At 37.8% G+C, this 18,081-nt stretch overlaps 1 protein-coding gene across 7 annotated transcripts in view; it reads left to right on the plus strand.

The window, feature by feature from the left end:
* rasal2 (RAS protein activator like 2) overlaps positions 1 to 18,081 on the plus strand; it is a 207,202-nt gene that overhangs the window by 134,822 nt on the left and 54,299 nt on the right. The gene's annotated exons all lie outside the window — the stretch shown is intronic.

The raw sequence follows: 18,081 nt of genomic DNA on the forward strand, positions 1-18,081 counted from the left end.
GAGTAATCGACCTTACGGCCAGTTTTTGCAGTTCTTAGCTGGTACTTGATGGTCATCCTTGGTTATTTATGGTCATACTGTTCATGGACCATCAATCGCAGCTTGCAGCTATATTTATTATTATTATTAGGGCCCAAACACCGAAGGCGCAGGTGAAGCCTCCACCGGAGGTGCAAGGCCCTATTGTTTTTGGTCCGTTTATTATTAGGGCCCGAGCACACACTATTTTATATGACATGTATGGAAAACGCTCAGCCTCTTGAAAAATGGCAGATTCAACACGGCCTCAAAATTATTTAGAAACATATTGTCATTTTTTTCGTGTGTAGCTAAAGAACTCTACAGCGCCCCCTATATTTTTGGCTAATTAATTAGCTGTGGCCTTCTGAAAAATTCTCCCATATTCTTGATATTTGGTAGAAACATAGATAATATAATCCCGCACATATTAACAATTAGCTCCACCCAACAGGAAGTCGGCCATATTGGAATTTGTGAAATTTTTACACATTTTTCACAAACTCATTCAAACTCCTCCACTAGAGTCTTCATCAGATTAACTCTAAATTGGCTGTGATTAGACTCCAGAAACACTTGGTGAGAAATTGCGAAGGAATAGTCGATAGCTGAAACGATGGTTTAAGGGCGGGCAATTGATTTAATGGAGACGCAACTCTAGACCAAATAAAAACGTGAGCAAGGTCAGAACACAGCTACTTGGAAATTCATGAAACTTGACAGAAGCATAATAGATCATTTTCAGGACTGGTATGATTGACTCCGCCCAACAGGAAGTTGGCCATTTTTAAATATGTGCATTTTACACACATTTTTTGCATACTTTGTCGAACTCCTCCTAGGGAATTTGTTGAATACTCTTGATATTTGTCAGCAATAAACTACTACCATCCTTGATGATAAATTGCAAAGGAATAGTCGATATCTTAAACGAGGACGAAATGGCGGACAGTTGAATTGCTTGATTTGCGTGGTCCTTTGATCTGAAATAAAAGGAATGCTCAAAAACTCTTGAAAATTGTCAGATTCCATAAGACCTAAAATCACTTTACAAGTAATTTTTTCATGTGTAGCTAGCGGACTCTACAGCGCCCCCTAATTTGTTCGGTTAATACATTAGCTGTGGATGTGTCAAAATTTGTCTAATCTTCTCAAATGTTGGTAGGAATGTAGATACTGTGACTCTGCACATATGTGCAACTGGCTTGTATTAGCTCTGCCCAACAGGAAGTCGGCCATATTGGAATTTATGAATTTTTTACATGTTTTTCACAAAGTCATTTAAACTGCTTCTAAAGTCTTAGTCAGATTACCTCTAAATTAGCTGAGAATGAATATTTGATGAAAATTGCCAAAGGATTAGATCACTAAAGGGTGATGTAATGGCGGGCATTTGATTTACTAGAGACGCAACACTAAACCAAAGTGAAACAATGACAAGGTCAGAACACAGATGATTGAAAATTCCTGAAACTTGGCAAAAACACAAGAGACATCATTAGACATGTTTTCAGTATTGGTAGGACTGACTCCGCCCAACAGGAAGTCGGCCATTTTGAAATATCTGCATTTTACACACATTTTTTGCGTATGTTGTCAAACTACTCCTAGCAAATTTCTTGAATTCTCTTGCTATTTGGTAAAAATAAACATTGAACATATCTGATGGTAAATTGTGAAGGAATAGTCGATATCTCAAACGAGGACAAAATGGCGGACTGTTGAATTTTTGAAATGCCACCTCAAAACAGGAACTTGACACCTAGGTAATGCTAGGTGTTTTGAGGAGGTTATAACAGAGAAAAGCTAAGAAAATTTGACCGGCCTGCTTATCTGAGGCTGTACTTTGATCTAGAATCTAGAATTTTAAATTTCAAATACATGTGTTTTCACAGCTCTATAGCACCACTTATATTTTAAATGAATATTTGACATGTTTGGCAGGATAGAAAAGTCTTGAAAATTGCCACACTCAATGAGACCTCGAAATTACTTTCACCGGTTTCTCGGTTTGGCCCGGTACGATTTGTGCTGTTATGCGAGGGCCCTACGTCCCCCTGTGACAGGGGGACAACTCATTATTAGGGCCCAAACACCGAAGGCGCAGACGAGGCCTGCACCGGAGGTGCAAAGCCCTATCGTTTTTGGTCCGTTTATCAGGGCCCGAGCACCGAAGGCGCAGGCGAAGTCTGCACCGGAGGTGCAAAGCCCTATTGTTTTTGGAAGGATTATTAGGGCCCGAGCACCGAAGGCGCAGGCGAAGCCTGCACCGGAGGTGCAAAGCCCTATTGTTTTTGGAATGTTTATTATTATTAGGGCCCGAGCACCGAAGGCGCAGGCGAAGCCTGCACCGGAGGTGCAAAGCCCTATTGTTTTTGGTCCGTTTATTATTATTTTTATTTACAAACTTCGCGCCCATTTTTGAGGCCTTTCCGATACTCGAAAACTCTTGCATTTTGGCACAGACGTCAAAGCCGGTGAAAAATTTTAAATTACATTGTTCACAGGTTTGGGCGTGGATCAGGAGCTCTATAGCGCCCCCAAACGTTGCCAGTGGCCGGGATAAAGTTTGTCCAATGTGCACCAACTTTGGTACGCTCATTGACCTCATTATACTGATCAAGAATCACTCGGATTTATTTGACTCCGCCTAACAGGAAGTCGGCCATTTTGGCAGGAAGTCGCAAAATAAAAAGTTTCCCGTGGTGTTTTGGGTGGGTTACGATGTTCGAAAACTCATAAAATTTCACAGGCCTATTGGGCATAGGATGTACTTTGATGTAAAATTGGAATTTTTCATATTCATAATTTATCAGCTCTCTAGCGCCACCTATTTTATATGACATTTATAGAAAGCTCTTAGCCTCTTCTAAATTAGCAGACCCAATAATGCCTTTAATTGATTTCGAGAAATGTAATCATTTTTCTAATGTGGTGCTAAATGACTCTACAGCGCCCCCTATTTGGTTTAGGCTAATAAATTAGCGGTAGCTGTCTCAAATTTTCCCCAATGTTCAAAATTTTTGGTAGAAACATAGATATTACGATGCCACACATAATACCCATTGGCATGTATTAGCTCCGCCCAACAGGAAGTCGGCCATTTTGAAAAATGTTAAATTTTTAAACATTTTTCACATACTCATTCGAACTCCTCCTAGAGTCTTTGTCAGATTACAACTAAATGGTCTGTGGATAGTCTCCAGACATACATGGTGCTAAATTGCGAAGGAATAGTCGATAGCTGAAACGATGATGTAATGGCGGGCAATTGATTTAATGGAGACACAACACTAAACCAAATAGAAACATTAGCATGGTCAGAATACAGCTGCTTGGAAATTCATGAAACTTGGCAAAAACATAAAAGACATCATTACACACATTTTCAGTGTTGATATGATTGACTCCGCCCAACAGGAAGTCGGCCATTTTGAAAAACGTGCATTTTACACACATTTTTTGCATACTTTGTCGAACTCCTCCTAGGGAATTTGTTGAATACTCTTGATATTTGTCAGCAATAAACTACTACCATCCGTGATGATAAATTGCGAAGGAATAGTCGATATCTTAAACGAGGACGAAATGGCGGACAGTTGAATTGCTGGAGATACCCCATTAAAATAGGAAGTAAATACATTCTGGTGTTGGTAGGTGTTTGAGGAGGTTAAACAGGTTGAAAACTCTCGAAACTTTACAGGCCTGCTTGATTTAAGCGGTCCTTTGATTAAAAATTTAAATTTCATATATACATATTTCATTGGCTCTATAGCGCCACCTAGGATTCAATATATATTTGACATTACGGAAATGCTCAAAAACTCTTGAAAATTGTCAGATTCCATAAGATCTAAAAACACTTTACAAATATTGTGATAATTTTTTCATGTGTAGCTAGCGGACTCTATAGCGCCCCCTAATTCATTCGTTTAATAAATTAGCTGTGGATGTGTCACAATTTGTCTAACCTTCTCAAATTTTGGTAGGAGCGTAGATACTATGACTCTGCACATATTTGCAATTGGTTTGTATTAGCTCCGCCCAACAGGAAGTCGGCCATATTGGATTTTGTAATTTTTTTACACTTTTTTTCACAAACTCATTTAAACTGCTCCTAAAGTCTTTGTCAGATTACCTCTAAATTAGCTGAGAATGAACATCAGACACAGTTGATGAAAATTGCCAAAGGAATAGTTGATCGCTAAAACGGTGACGTAATGGCGAGCAATTGATTGAATAGAGACGCAACACTAAACCAAAGTGAAACCATGACACAGTCAGAACACAGATGATTAAAAATTCATGAAACTTGGCAAAAACACAAGAGACATCATTAGACACGTTTTCAGTATTGGTAGGACTGACTCCGCCCAACAGGAAGTCGGCCATTTTGAAACATCTGTATTTTGCATACATTTTTTGCGTATGTTGTCAAACTACTCCTAGAAATTTTGTTGAATTCTCTTGGTATTTGGTAAATATAAACATTGAACATATCTGATGATAAATTGTGAAGAAATAGTCGATATCTTAAACGAGGAGGGAATGGCGGACGGTTGAATGTTTGAGATGCCACATCAAAACTGGAGGTTGACACATAGGTAATGCTAGGAGTTTTGAGGACGTTATAAGAGAGAAAAGCTCACAAACTTTGACCGGCCTGCTTATCTGAGGCTGTTGTTTGATCTAGAATTAGAATTTCAAATATATGTGTTTTAACAGCTCTATAGCGCCACCTGTATTTTAAATGGGTATTTCACATTTTTGGCAGGATAGAAAACTCTTGAAAATTACCACACTTAATAAGACCTCAAAATTACTTTCACCGGTTTCTCGGTTTGGCCCGGTATGATTTGCGCTGTTGTGCGAGGGCCCTACGTCCCCCTGTGACAGGGGGACAACTCGTTATTATTTTTATTTACAAACTTCGCGCCCATTTTTGAGGCCTTTCCGATACTCAAAAACTCTTGCATTTTGGCACAGACGTCAAAGCCGGTGAAAAAATTTAAATTACATTGTACACAGGTTTGGGCGTGGATCAGGAGCTCTATAGCGCACCCAAACGTTGCCAGTGGCCGGGATAAAGTTTGTCCAATGTGCACCAACTTTGGTACGCTCATGGACCTCATTATACCGATCAAGAATCACTTGGATTTATTTGACTCTGCCTAACAGGAAGTGGGCCATTTTGGCAGGAAGTCGCAAAATAAAAAGTTTCCCGTGGTGTTTTGGGTGGGTTACGATGTTCGAAAACTCATAAAATTTCACAGGCCTATTGGGCATAGGCTGTACTTTGATGTAAAATTGGAATTTTTCATATTCATAATTTATCAGCTCTCTAGCGCCACCTATTTTATATGACATTTATAGAAAGCTCTTAGCCTCTTCTAAATTAGCAGACCCAATAATGCCTTTAAATGATTTCGAGAAATGTAATCATTTTTCTAATGTGGTGCTAAATGACTCTACAGCGCCCCCTATTTGGTTTAGGCTAATAAATTAGCGGTAGCTGTCTCAAATTTTCCCCAATGTTCAAAATTTTTGGTAGAAACATAGATATTACGATGCCAAACATAATACACATTGGCATGTATTAGCTCCGCCCAACAGGAAGTCGGCCATTTTGAAAAATGTTAAATTTTTAAACATTTTTCACGAACTCATTCGAACTCCTCCTAGAGTCTTCGTCAGATTACCTCTAAATTGGGTCTGGATATGCTCCAGACATACTTGGTGCTAAATTGTGAAGGAATAGTCGATAGCTGAAACGATGACGTAATGGCGGGCAATTGATTTAATGGAGACGCAACACTAAACCAAATAGAAACATGAACCTGGTCAGAACACAGCTGCTTGGAAATTCATGAAACTTGGCAAAAACAGAAAAGACAACATTACACACGTTTTCAGGGTTGATATGATTGACTCCGCCCAACAGGAAGTCGGCCATTTTGAAAAACGTGCATTTTACACACATTTTTTGCATACTTTGTCGAACTCCTCCTAGGGAATTTGTTGAATACTCTTGATATTTGTCAGCAATAAACTAATACCATCCGTGATGATGAATTGCGAAGGAATAGTCGATATCTTAAACGAGGACGAAATGGCGGACAGTTGAATTGCTTGAGATACCCCATTAAAATAGGAAGTAAATACATTCTGGTGTTGGTAGGTGTTTGAGGAGGTTAAACAGGTTGAACACTCACAAAACTTTACAGGCCTGCTTGATTTACGTGGTCCTTTGATTAAGAATTGAAATTTCATATATACATATTTCATTGGCTCTATAGCGCCACCTAGGTTTCAATGCATATTTGACATTACGGAAATGCTCAAAAACTCTTGAAAACTGTCAGATTCCATAAGATCTAAAAACACTTTACAAACATTGTGATAATTTTTTCATGTGTAGCTAGCGGACTCTATAGCGCCCCCTAATTCGTTTGTTTAATAAATTAGCTGTGGATGTGTCAAAATTTGTCTAATCTTCTCAAATTTTGGTAGGAGCGTAGATACTATGACTCTGCACATATCTGCAATTGGTTTGTATTAGCTCCGCCCAACAGGAAGTCGGCCATATTGGATTTTGTAATATTTTTACACTTTTTTTCACAAACTCATTTAAACTGCTCCTAAAGTCTTTGTCAGATTACCTCTAAATTAGCTGAGAATGAACATCAGACACAGTTGATGAAAATTGCCAAAGGAATAGTTGATCGCTAAAACGGTGACGTAATGGCGAGCAATTGATTGACTAGAGACGCAACACTAAACCAAAGTGAAACCATGACACAGTCGGAATACAGATGATTAAAAATTCATGAAACTTGGCAAAAACACAAGAGACATCATTAGACACGTTTTTAGTATTGGTAGGACTGACTCCGCCCAACAGGAAGTCGGCCATTTTGAAATATCTGAATTTTACATACATTTTTTGCGTATGTTGTCAAACTACTCCTAGAAATTTTGTTGAATTCTCTTGGTATTTGGTAAAAATAAACATTGAAAATATCTGATGATAAATTGTGAAGAAATAGTCGATATCTTAAACGAGAAGGGAATGGCGGACGGTTGAATGTTTGAGATGCCACATCAAAACTGGAGGTTGACACATAGGTAATGCTAGGAGTTTTGAGGACGTTATAAGAGAGAAAAGCTCACAAACTTTGACCGGCCTGCTTATCTGAGGCTGTTGTTGGATCTAGAATTAGAATTTCAAATATATATGTTTTAACAGCTCTATAGCACCACCTGTATTTTAAATGGGTATTTCACATTTTTGGCAGGATAGAAAACTCTTGAAAATTACCACACTTAATAAGGCCTCAAAATTACTTTCACCGGTTTCTCGGTTTGGCCCGGTCCGATTTGCGCTGTTGTGCGAGGGCCCTACGTCCCCCTGTGACAGGGGGACAACTCGTTATTATTATTACGCTTCTTGACCCTTTCGCTCATTTTTGAGGCATTTCTGATACTGGAAAACTCACGCATTTTGGCACAGGCCTCAAAGTTGGTGAAAATTTTAAAGTTCCATAGAGCATTGGCATGGGCGTGGTTCAGGAGCTCCATAGCGCCCCCAAACGTCGGCATTGGCCGGGATGAAGTTTATCCAATGTGCACCAACTTTGGTGCGCTCATTGACCTCCTCATAAAGAACAAGGATCACTTGGTTTTATTTGACTCCGCCCAACAGGAAGTCAGCCATTTTGACAGGAAGTCGCAAAATAAAAAGTTTCCCGTGGTGTTTTGGGGGGGGTTATGATGTTCGAAAACTCATACATTTTGACATGCCTATTTGACTCAGGCCGTACTTTGATAATCAACTCGAATTTTGTACATTCAGTTTTAATTAGCTCTCTAGCGCCACCTATTTCATATGACATTTTTGGAAAGTGCTTAGGCTCTTGATAATTAGCAGATTCAATAAGGCCTCAAAATGATTGAGATATATATTGTCATTTTTGTCATGTGTAGCTAGATGACTCTACAGCGCCCCCTATTTGGTTCGACTAATAAATTAGCCGTGGCATTCTCAAAAATTCTCTGATATTCTTGATATTTGGTAGAAACATACATAATATGGTTCCACACATATTACCAATTGGCATGCATTAGCTCCGCCCAACAGGAAGTTGGACATTTTGGAATTTGTGAAAGTTTTACACATTTTTCACATACTCCTTCGAACTTCGCCTAGAGTTTTCGTCAGATTACCTCAAAATTGGGTTTGGGTAGTCTCCAGTCATACTTGATGCTAAATTGCGAAGGAATAGTCGATAGCTGAAACGACGACATAATGGTGGGCAATTGATTTAATGAACACGCAACATTAGCCCAAATAGAAACATTAGCATGGTCAGAACACAGGTGTTTGAAAATTCATGAAACTTTACAGAAACATAATAGACATCATTCCACACATTGTCACCATTGGTATGATTGACTCCGCCCAACAGGAAGTCGGCCATTTTGAAAAACGTGCATTTTACACACATTTTTTGCATATTTTGTCAAACACCTCCTAGGGAATTTGTTGAATACTCTTGATATTTGTCAGTAATAAACTACTAACACACCTGATGATAAATTGCGAAGGAATAGTCGATATCTTAAACGAGGACGAAATGGCGGACAGTTGAATTGCTTGAGATACCCCATTAAAACAGGAAGTGAATATATTCTGGTGTTGGTAGGTGTTTGAGGAGGTTAAAAAGGTTGAAAACTCACGAAACTTTACAGGCCTGCTTGACTTACGCTGTCCTTTGATCTGATATTGAAATTTCGTATATAAATTTTTAATTGGCTCTATAGCACCACCTAGATTTCAATGCATATTTTGCTGAAAAACTGCTGCAATATAACTGCACATTTCGTGAGAAATCACATGTGGGTCCAACTTTAACCGGTTTCTCGGTTTGGCCCGGTACGATTTGCGCTGTTTTGCGAGGGCCCTACGTCCCCCTGTGACAGGGGGACAACTCGTTATTATTATTTATTATTTTTAAACTTCGCGCCCATTTTTGAGGCCTTTCCAATACACGAAAACTCAGGCATTTTGGCACAGGCCTCAAACTCGGCTTGGTTCAGGAGCTCTATAGCGCCCCCAAACGTTGACATTGGCCAAGATAAAGTTTGTCCAATGTGCACCAACCTTGGACAGTTGAATTGCTTGAGATGCCCCATTAATACAGGAAGTGAATACTTCTTGGTGTTGGTAAGTGTTTGGGGAGGTTGCAATGGATGAAAACTTACAAAACTTTACAGGACTGCTTGACTTACGCTCTCCTTTGATCTGAAATTGAAATTTCATATATACGTATTTCATTGGCTCTATAGCGCCACCTAGCTTTCAATGCATAGTTTACACGAATTACGCGAATCTCAAAATCTCAAAAAAATATTGGCCGCTACAATATAACTACATTTCGTGAGAAATCACATATGGGTCCAACTTTCACCAGCTTCTTGGTTTGGCCCGGTACGATTTGCGCTGATATGCGAGGGCCCTACGTCCCCCTGTGACAGGGGGACAACTCATTATTTTTATTTTTAAACTTTGCACCCATTTTTGAGGCCTTTCCGATACTCAAAAACTCAGACATTTTGGCACAGGCCTCAAAGCCGCTGAAAAATGTAAAATTCCATGGTTCACGGGCTTGGGCATTGTTCAGGAGCTCTATAGCGCCACCAAATGTCGGCATTGGCTGGGATAAAGTTTGTCCAATGTGCACCAACTTTGGTACGCTCATTGACCTCCTCATGCCAAACAAGAATCACTTGGTTTTATTTGACTCCGCCTTACAGGAAGTCGGCCATTTTGGCAGGAAGTCGCAAAATAAAAAGTTTTCCGGTGGTGTTTTGGGGCGGTTATGATGTTCAAAAACTCATAAAACTTCACAGGCCTATTGGGCATAGGCTGTACTTTGATGTAAAATTGGAATTTTTCATATTCATAATTCATCAGCTCTCTAGCGCCACCTATTTCATATGATATTTATAGAAAGCTCGTAGCCTCTTCAAAATTAGCAGACCCAATAATGCCTTTAAATGATTTTGAGAAATGTAATTGTTTTTCTAATGTGGAGGTAGATGGCTCTACAGCGCCCCCTATTTGGTTTAGGCTAATAAATTAGCTGTAGCTGTCTCAAAATTTCTCCAAAATTCTCCATGTCAAAAGTATTGAACACACTCATTAACAATGCCATTTGAAGCACATATGCCAAGTAAAAGCCAAGTTCGTCTTCAGGAGGCTCTACAGTGACAAATTAGCTATTGTGAATTTAAACCATTTATCGCTATTTTCCAACCTAAATGGACAGAAGACAGGAACCTTTGACCCTATCAACACACAAATTAACATTCATATATATACTGACAATATGATCTTGATCTTGGTTATATGTGGTCCCTTGCTGCGCTCTGGTGGTCATTTGGTAAAACAACTACAGGTAAATTATTCTAAATTAAAGCTCTGCTGAACTCTCATTTGATCTTGCTGGTCTTCCTAATTGAACATCTTTGTCCTTCTTGGTCATGCTGGTCAGCCACCTTGATCATTCTTGGTCATGCTCCACCCACTTAAGTTTTTTGCAAATTTGCATAATATGCTAAACCTACTTTTGAGAACATGTCCTTGGCTCATGACCAATCATGACATGTTTAGTGTCAAACATCTCAGCAGACCTTACTCCTCAATAATTATTTAAAAAATCTTGAAATTTCTTACACAATATGGCCGCCATATGCAAATTAGACCTACCATGGTGCAGCAAAATTTCTTCTAACACTTACAACTTTTGAATGCTTAACCTGATATTAATACCACTTCAGTCCTTTGATCATAACATGATTCTCAGATGCCCTGTCAGTTTATGTAGACATACACCACAGGGGGCGGAGCCAATGCTAGATAGCTGTTTCCCCAGAAACATACAAGCTATCAAGCTCAGTCTTGGCATTTATCATGTGTGGCCCATGCACTAATTGTACACCAAAGGAAAATTTGATATATACACTTTTGTGGTCACTATTAGCCAATTACATTCAAGCAAGCTTTGGACAGGTTGAATGTTAATCAGGGCAAAACTTATACACTATATATGGGCTATTTATATGTGGCCTTTTTATGCCTCAGTGCTGGGCTCTCAGCATGATTAATGTGGCTTTTATTTTCCAATTTAAGAACTGGAGTTGTTTCACCAAATGACCACTAGAGTGCAGTGAGACACCCCATAAAACCTGCTGAACACTGTAGCTCAATTTATCAATGCTTTTCAACTAGTTTAGTCTCACTGCTCATCTAGCATGGCCAGTTTTGTCATTATGCTCATGCTGGCCAACCAGCTTTATTATGCTGGTCATCCAGATTAGTCATTATGGTCATGCTGGTCATCCAGTTTGGTGGTACTGGCCAACCAGCTTGGTCATGCTGGTCAACAAGCACAATGTTTTAAGCCTAACTTTAAACTTCTTTGGCCTGTTGCTAGGACCCCATAAATCGCCGCTTGCGGCTATATTTATTATTATTATTTTCCTCTAGAAACAATCATGGAGCCCAAACTGTATGCCATCCGAAGGCCAAATTTGGAGAGTAGGTGTAGGACGTGCAAAATTGCGCACTCAACTAATGGGACTCCGGTTGGCCTGATGGTGGCGCTATAGAGCAGCAATAAGGGTTTTGGCCTATATCTTGTGAAATATGACAGCTAGAGTAAAACTTCGGTAACACTTTACTTGGATTGTCCATTTGATGGCCTCTTTGATGCTCAACTGACATTCAACTAACATTCAACTGCATGTCTATTAAATGCAAATGAACTAAAAGGTGAAAGTAAATGATTCTTTATTGAATGTAACCCTACATTCAACTCTAATCCAAACGCTTATCTTAATATTTTAGGATTGGGTTTAAGGTTAGATTTTAAGCTTAGGTTAAGGTTAGGGTAAGTGTCAGATGTATGGTTTGATTTTAGGGTTTATTAAGGGTTAGGGTTAGGTGTAGGGTTAGGTTCTATTTTGAATCATTTACATTCAACATATGCTTAAGTTAAATTTAATGGACATCTAAGTAAAGTGTTACCAATACTTCTGTCACCGACTTGTTCCGGCAAGTCATGTGCATTAATGACTCAGTAGGTGTTTTTAGCTCCGCCCATGCTCAACACTGCCCTCTTTGCAATAACCACAAAACCCATATTTTTGTACTAGTCCTAGATATATCCCAACAGTATAGGTATCAAAATGTTCAGCAGAGTCCCCTGGTCAAGAATTATATAAAAAATTTGAATATTTGTAAACAATATGGCGGCCATGTACAAAAATGTCCTCATGGAGTAGAGCTTAGTTCACATAAATGGTTAAATATCAGGACTGTTAACTTGTATGCCAATGATATTTAGCAGTTATGTTGGGGACATGATTCTATGGAAGGCATCCAAGCAGTGTGTCAAATGAAGCATAGGTGTTGCTATAGAACCCAAAAATCTGTTTCAAGAACCGCTTGACCAAACGACTTGTCGCTTTGCAAGCTGCATCTGAGGCACATTCTATAAGTGAATTGTTAAGGCCATATTTATTTTCAAAAATATGGCCGCCATTGGCCAATTAGTTTCAAAGTGGAATTTGGAAGGCTTACCATTCACTGATCGTCATGAAATTTGACAGGTATGAACATTCTTAAATTGGCTGTAAATTTTTATGTTAATTGGCCACATGGTGGCGCTATTTCGAAAAACTGAGAATAAGTCTTTCTCCCTTTACTTTGTGCAAAAACATTTTAAACTTGTTATAGAGCACACTAAGCTTGAAAATTTCACATTTCAAACTAGTCTGTGAGTTTTTGTCAGATTTTCCCCAAACAGGTCTCAAAATAATCTATGGAATCTCAAAGTAAATAATTATGTAAGGAACATGGAGATTTTTATGTCTTTTGGCTACAGTACATGAATCAATCTGTGCATGCTGCGTTTCATTTAAAACTGGTCCTATAATTTTTTTACAGATTGTGAAAATGTGACCAAAATTCAAATTTATTTTCACAAGATCACCATAAAACAAACTATTAGATTGATAGATTTGTTTTGTAAAAATGTATAAGCATGACAACAAATTCAAAATTGTAAATAGTTGAAAAATGTTGCTTGATTCCCTATTGGTCCAATATAACAAGGGTGTTGAGATTCGCCGTGTCTCTACAGGTCACTCGTAGCATAACGTGAAAGCATCTGCCTTCCTGGTCTGAAGGTTCAGAGATTGAAACTGTATTGGACCACAGCAAAGGAATAATGCAATTAAGTATGCAATGAGAACCTTGTACACAGGCCGTCTTGCAAGATCATGCTTTTGACAGGCTAAACAATCACCAATCAGGATGTTACTTATACCTTACATGTATATGCGTTGATTGGCCTCTGGGGGGCACTATAGCAGAAAATCAGTTATATCTAAACGTACATGTGGCCTAGGCATATGATTTTTTTTATTTGTATGCTTTGCTAAAGCATTTACAACTTTGTAATTCCATGTCTTTTACAAAAATACATTGTTTTGCATCATCAGGCAGTAGTGTAAAAATTGTGCTTTTCAAACTAGTCTTTGGATATTCAACCAATCAAATCAAATTTTGTTGCAATCTGTAGACCCTGATGGTAAATAATTATCGAAAATATCTTGACATTTTAATTATTTGTGGCCCCAACACCTTGATCAAACAGGTACATGATTTTTTAAGTTATTTGGCCAAACCTCTTTCAAAGTTTGTGGCATGCCAAAAACAATGACCATGCTCATTAACAATGAATCCCTCACTGCAAAGCTCTCAGCAAGTAATATGTGGTCTCTTGCTGCACTCTGGTGGTCATTTGGTGAAACAACTACAGGTTTTAAATTAAAGCCCTTCTTTACTCTATAGCTCATTTGGTCTTCCTGGTTGAACATCTTTATCATTCTTGGTCATACTGGTCAGCCACCTTGGTCATTCTTGTTCGTGCTCCACCCACTAAAGTTTTTTGCAGATTAGCATAATATGCAAAACCTACTTTTGAGAACTTGTCCTTGGCTCATTGACCAATCATGACATGTTTAGTGTCAATCAGCTCAGCGGAGCATAAGCATCAATAATTATTTTTAAAATCTTGAAATTAGTAAACAATATGGCCGCCATATACAAGTTAAACGCACCATGGTGCAGTAAAATGTCTTCTAACACATACAACTTTTGAATGCATAACCTGACATTAATAACACTTTAGTCTTTTGATCATTACATGATTCTCAGATACCCTATTAGTTTATGTAGACATACACCACAGGGGGCAGAGCCAATGCTGTTTCTCTAAAACTATACAAGCTATCAAGTGCATACTAGGCAATTATCATATATTATCATATATGTAATAATGGTACACCAAAGGAAAATTTGATATGTAACATTTTTTTTAAACCTGGAGTTGTTTCACCAAATGACCAATAGAGTGCAGCAAAACACCACATTAAACCTGCCTAAATACCCCTAAATTATTGGATATTGACATATATTAAGGTTAATAAGCTGTTCTTACATCAGTAATACAGCTTGAAGAGTAATAAACCCTGAAGAGAAGCAGTTTCCAATGAGTATTTGAAGTGTTTATAGAGAGTTCCGGTTAGTCAGAGCTGAAACTCCTGTGTTCTGCTAGCTTAGCTAAACTCTGATAGGGGGGAGTTCACCCTGCTGTGTTTAAGTTTAGATGTTTTGGAAGAAAAATGATGAAGATAAATAACCAATCAGATTTCTGAAAAAGTTTCAACACTTGTAGAAATGCACTGAAGTGATAGTTAAAGCTAACTGCTACCCAATGCTAATCGCTAGTCAATGCTAACATTAGCCGGTGCTAATCGCTACCCCATACTAACTGCTACCCAATGCTAACCACTGCCCAATGCTAATCGCTAGTCAATTCTAACCGTTAGCCGGTGCTAATCACTAGCCAGCGCAAATTGCAAGCCAATGCTCATCGCTAGCCAGCACTAATCACTAAGTTAAGGCTAGTCTGTTATTTAAAGCACTGATAACAGTGTGAACATTTAAAAAGAAAGCATGTGTCTTGTGTTGGTTGAATTTATGTGTTTTATTGATTTATAATGTAAATAGGTTGTTAGAAACAGAATAATTTACTGTTCTGCTCTATTGTGTAGATAGAGAATGAGTTGGGAAATTCCTGTGATAGTGAATCACACTCATTTAGATCCATAACTTCTGAACCATAAGGTCTATTCTCATATTTTTTAAACTTGCTAAACCTTGCGGCCGTGCTTGAACTATCTATTGCCTCTTGCGGCTATATTTTCTTCTCATTATTATTATTAAGGTCCAAGCACGTAGTGGAATTGTACATTTTTTTATTATCAAATTTATTGTTTATTATCAAAACAATCTTGAAATTTGTTAACAATATGGCCACCATATGGAAATTAGTCTTACCATGACCCAAATGTCCTCTTACGGCTGTAACTTTTAAATGCTTAAACTGACACTAATGCCACTTTAGATATTTGATGATAGATAACATGATTCTAAGTCAGCCTGTCAATCTGTGAAGACATATGCCCCCAGGAGGTGGAGCAAATGCTAAAAATCTGTGTCTCAAGAACCATACAAGCTATCAAGCTCTTAAGTTGAGGTTTATTTTGGTCAGTCGCGCAGGTCTATTTTCCGCTGCCAAGAAATTTACCTGGACACACCTCACTTCCACGCCCATCAGCGTTAATATATTCCTAAAGTCCAGCGCTATTTTAAGGATGTGTACGCAAGGCGTAAAAAAAAACTGTTGATGGGGTGTGAGATGGCAACGCGCCACGCACCACGCCTTGCGCAGGGTGCAAAATAGGCCCCAGAGAGTATAAGTATCTTGGCATCTGGCTGGATGAAAAACTCTCATTTAAAAAATGAATAATTTAGCCATTAAGTGCAGACAGAGACTGGGACTTTTTATCATAATAAATCTTGTCTGCCTATGTTTGGCATAGGCATATTCGACTATGTTAATGTAATTTATAGAAATGCATCCACCAGTGCCCTGAAACCTCTGGATTCAGTCTATGATTCTGCTCTAAGGTTTATTACTGGAGACCCTTACACCACTCACCACTGACTGCCCTAAAAATAGGCTGGTCCTCACTAGCAGCTCGACAGGAAACACACTGATTTATATATATATATTTATAACACGCTGTCCAGCCATATGCCATCTTATATCTCATCCATGATCTCTATAAACACCAGTAATTATCAGACCCGCTCTACCGACTGGATCACCTGTCAGGTTCCAAAAGTTTTTACTAAACTGGGAAAATCTGCTTTAAGCTACAGTGCACCAGTGAGCTGGAATTCACTACAGAAAACTCTAAAACTCAGCTCACTCGAGTCATTAAATTATTTCTTATTTCTTTTATTTCTATCCACCTTCAGACAGACTTTCAGACGAGTTTTTCTTTTACCTTGTTATTTATTTAAATTATTTTGTTTTTTACTTATCTAAATTTATATTTTACCTTTTAGCCCTTTTATTTTATTTATTTCATTTATTTCATCCTTTTATTTGTTTTGTTACTGCTTTTACTCTTGGCCTTTTACCTTTTTATTTCATTTATTTCTTCCTTTTATTTTTTTTAATATTTATTATTATTATTATTATTATTATTATTTAATAAATAATAATAATAATTATTATTATTATTATTTATTTTAGTTCCATCATTAACTTTTTTATAATTGTCTTTATTTAAGTCCTTTATTTCTTTAATTGTGTTTACATTTTATTTTTCTATATATTTTTCTCTTCTTTTTTTTCTCTAAATTTTGAAGTGTTTGCATATCTTTTTATTTTGAATTATTTTATTTTTTCATAATGAAATATTACATTGTTTGCTTGTTTTTCTTATTTAAACTTAATTTTCATTCCCTTTAATTTTGTGTATGCTTGGCAGGATGGAATATGAGGGTTACCCTCAATGTATTTACAGAGTGAAAAAAAAAAATCCTTTTCCTCAGAGCTTCTTAAACTGGCAGCCCAAGTAATTAATCTACTTTTCCCTTTTAAAACTATGACTTTAAGTTTGTGACATAATATTGTGACTTTAATGTTGAAGTCAACTATTTTTTTAACAATAGCCCTAAAACAATGTCGTACTCAGTGTCACTTTCGTCACCAGGCAAATTCTCATTTGAGCTTGTGCTGTCATCATACAAGTCCAGCCTTTCGGAACTCAGTGCTGGTAGTGGATTTTTTGACACTGTCAGGATCCACTGGCAGATTAGAGCAAAAGTTGCTCTTGCATGTGGCTGGTTTTGGTTAATTAATTCTTAGCACTTTTCATCTAAGCCTCCCACTCAGCTCGGAGCGCCAATTTAAGTGCATGTTTCACATTGATGTCGAGTAACTGCAAATACTTCATTGTCCTGGATTAATCTACACATTTATCTCTCCTGAAAACAGATTATTTGGGTGAGTAAAGCACTTTTGAAGCTCATGAGCCGATAAACACAACATAAAAACAAAACAAAACAAAAAACATATATTGGCTGCAACTGTTATATAAGCCTCAGTATTCAAAGCATGTGAAAAAAGTAGCGGCTTATAGGCTGGAAATTGCGGTAGGCCAAATATCGCATGTATTAATAATATATCTCAGACTGCTTTTAAATAATCACTGCAGCATTGCTAAACTGCTTCCTGACCTTTCTAATCTCAGCTCTAATTTCCTCAACCATGCTTTAGTAACCTCTCTAGGCATTCCAAACCAAGATATTTCACAAGCTCCAAGTTGGTCAAAAAGTGTGCTGTTTGTATTGTAACAGAATTACACTATGGGATCATGCTTTTATTTTATTTCACTGGATTCCTTTAAAATACCTATTTTAAAATCACATTTAAACCCCCTTCAACTTTGTTGATTTCTACCACTCCAATTGAATGCAAGTTGTCTACCTCAACACATAATCTAAAATCTTCTGCATGGTCTATCTTTTTGTCTGGGTGTTCAGGTTAGAATTTTTCCCTTACTCAATAAAAGAAG

This window comes from Astyanax mexicanus, chromosome 8, assembly GCF_023375975.1.
Source record: "Astyanax mexicanus isolate ESR-SI-001 chromosome 8, AstMex3_surface, whole genome shotgun sequence".
In the NCBI taxonomy this organism is placed as follows: Eukaryota; Metazoa; Chordata; class Actinopteri; order Characiformes; family Acestrorhamphidae; genus Astyanax; species Astyanax mexicanus.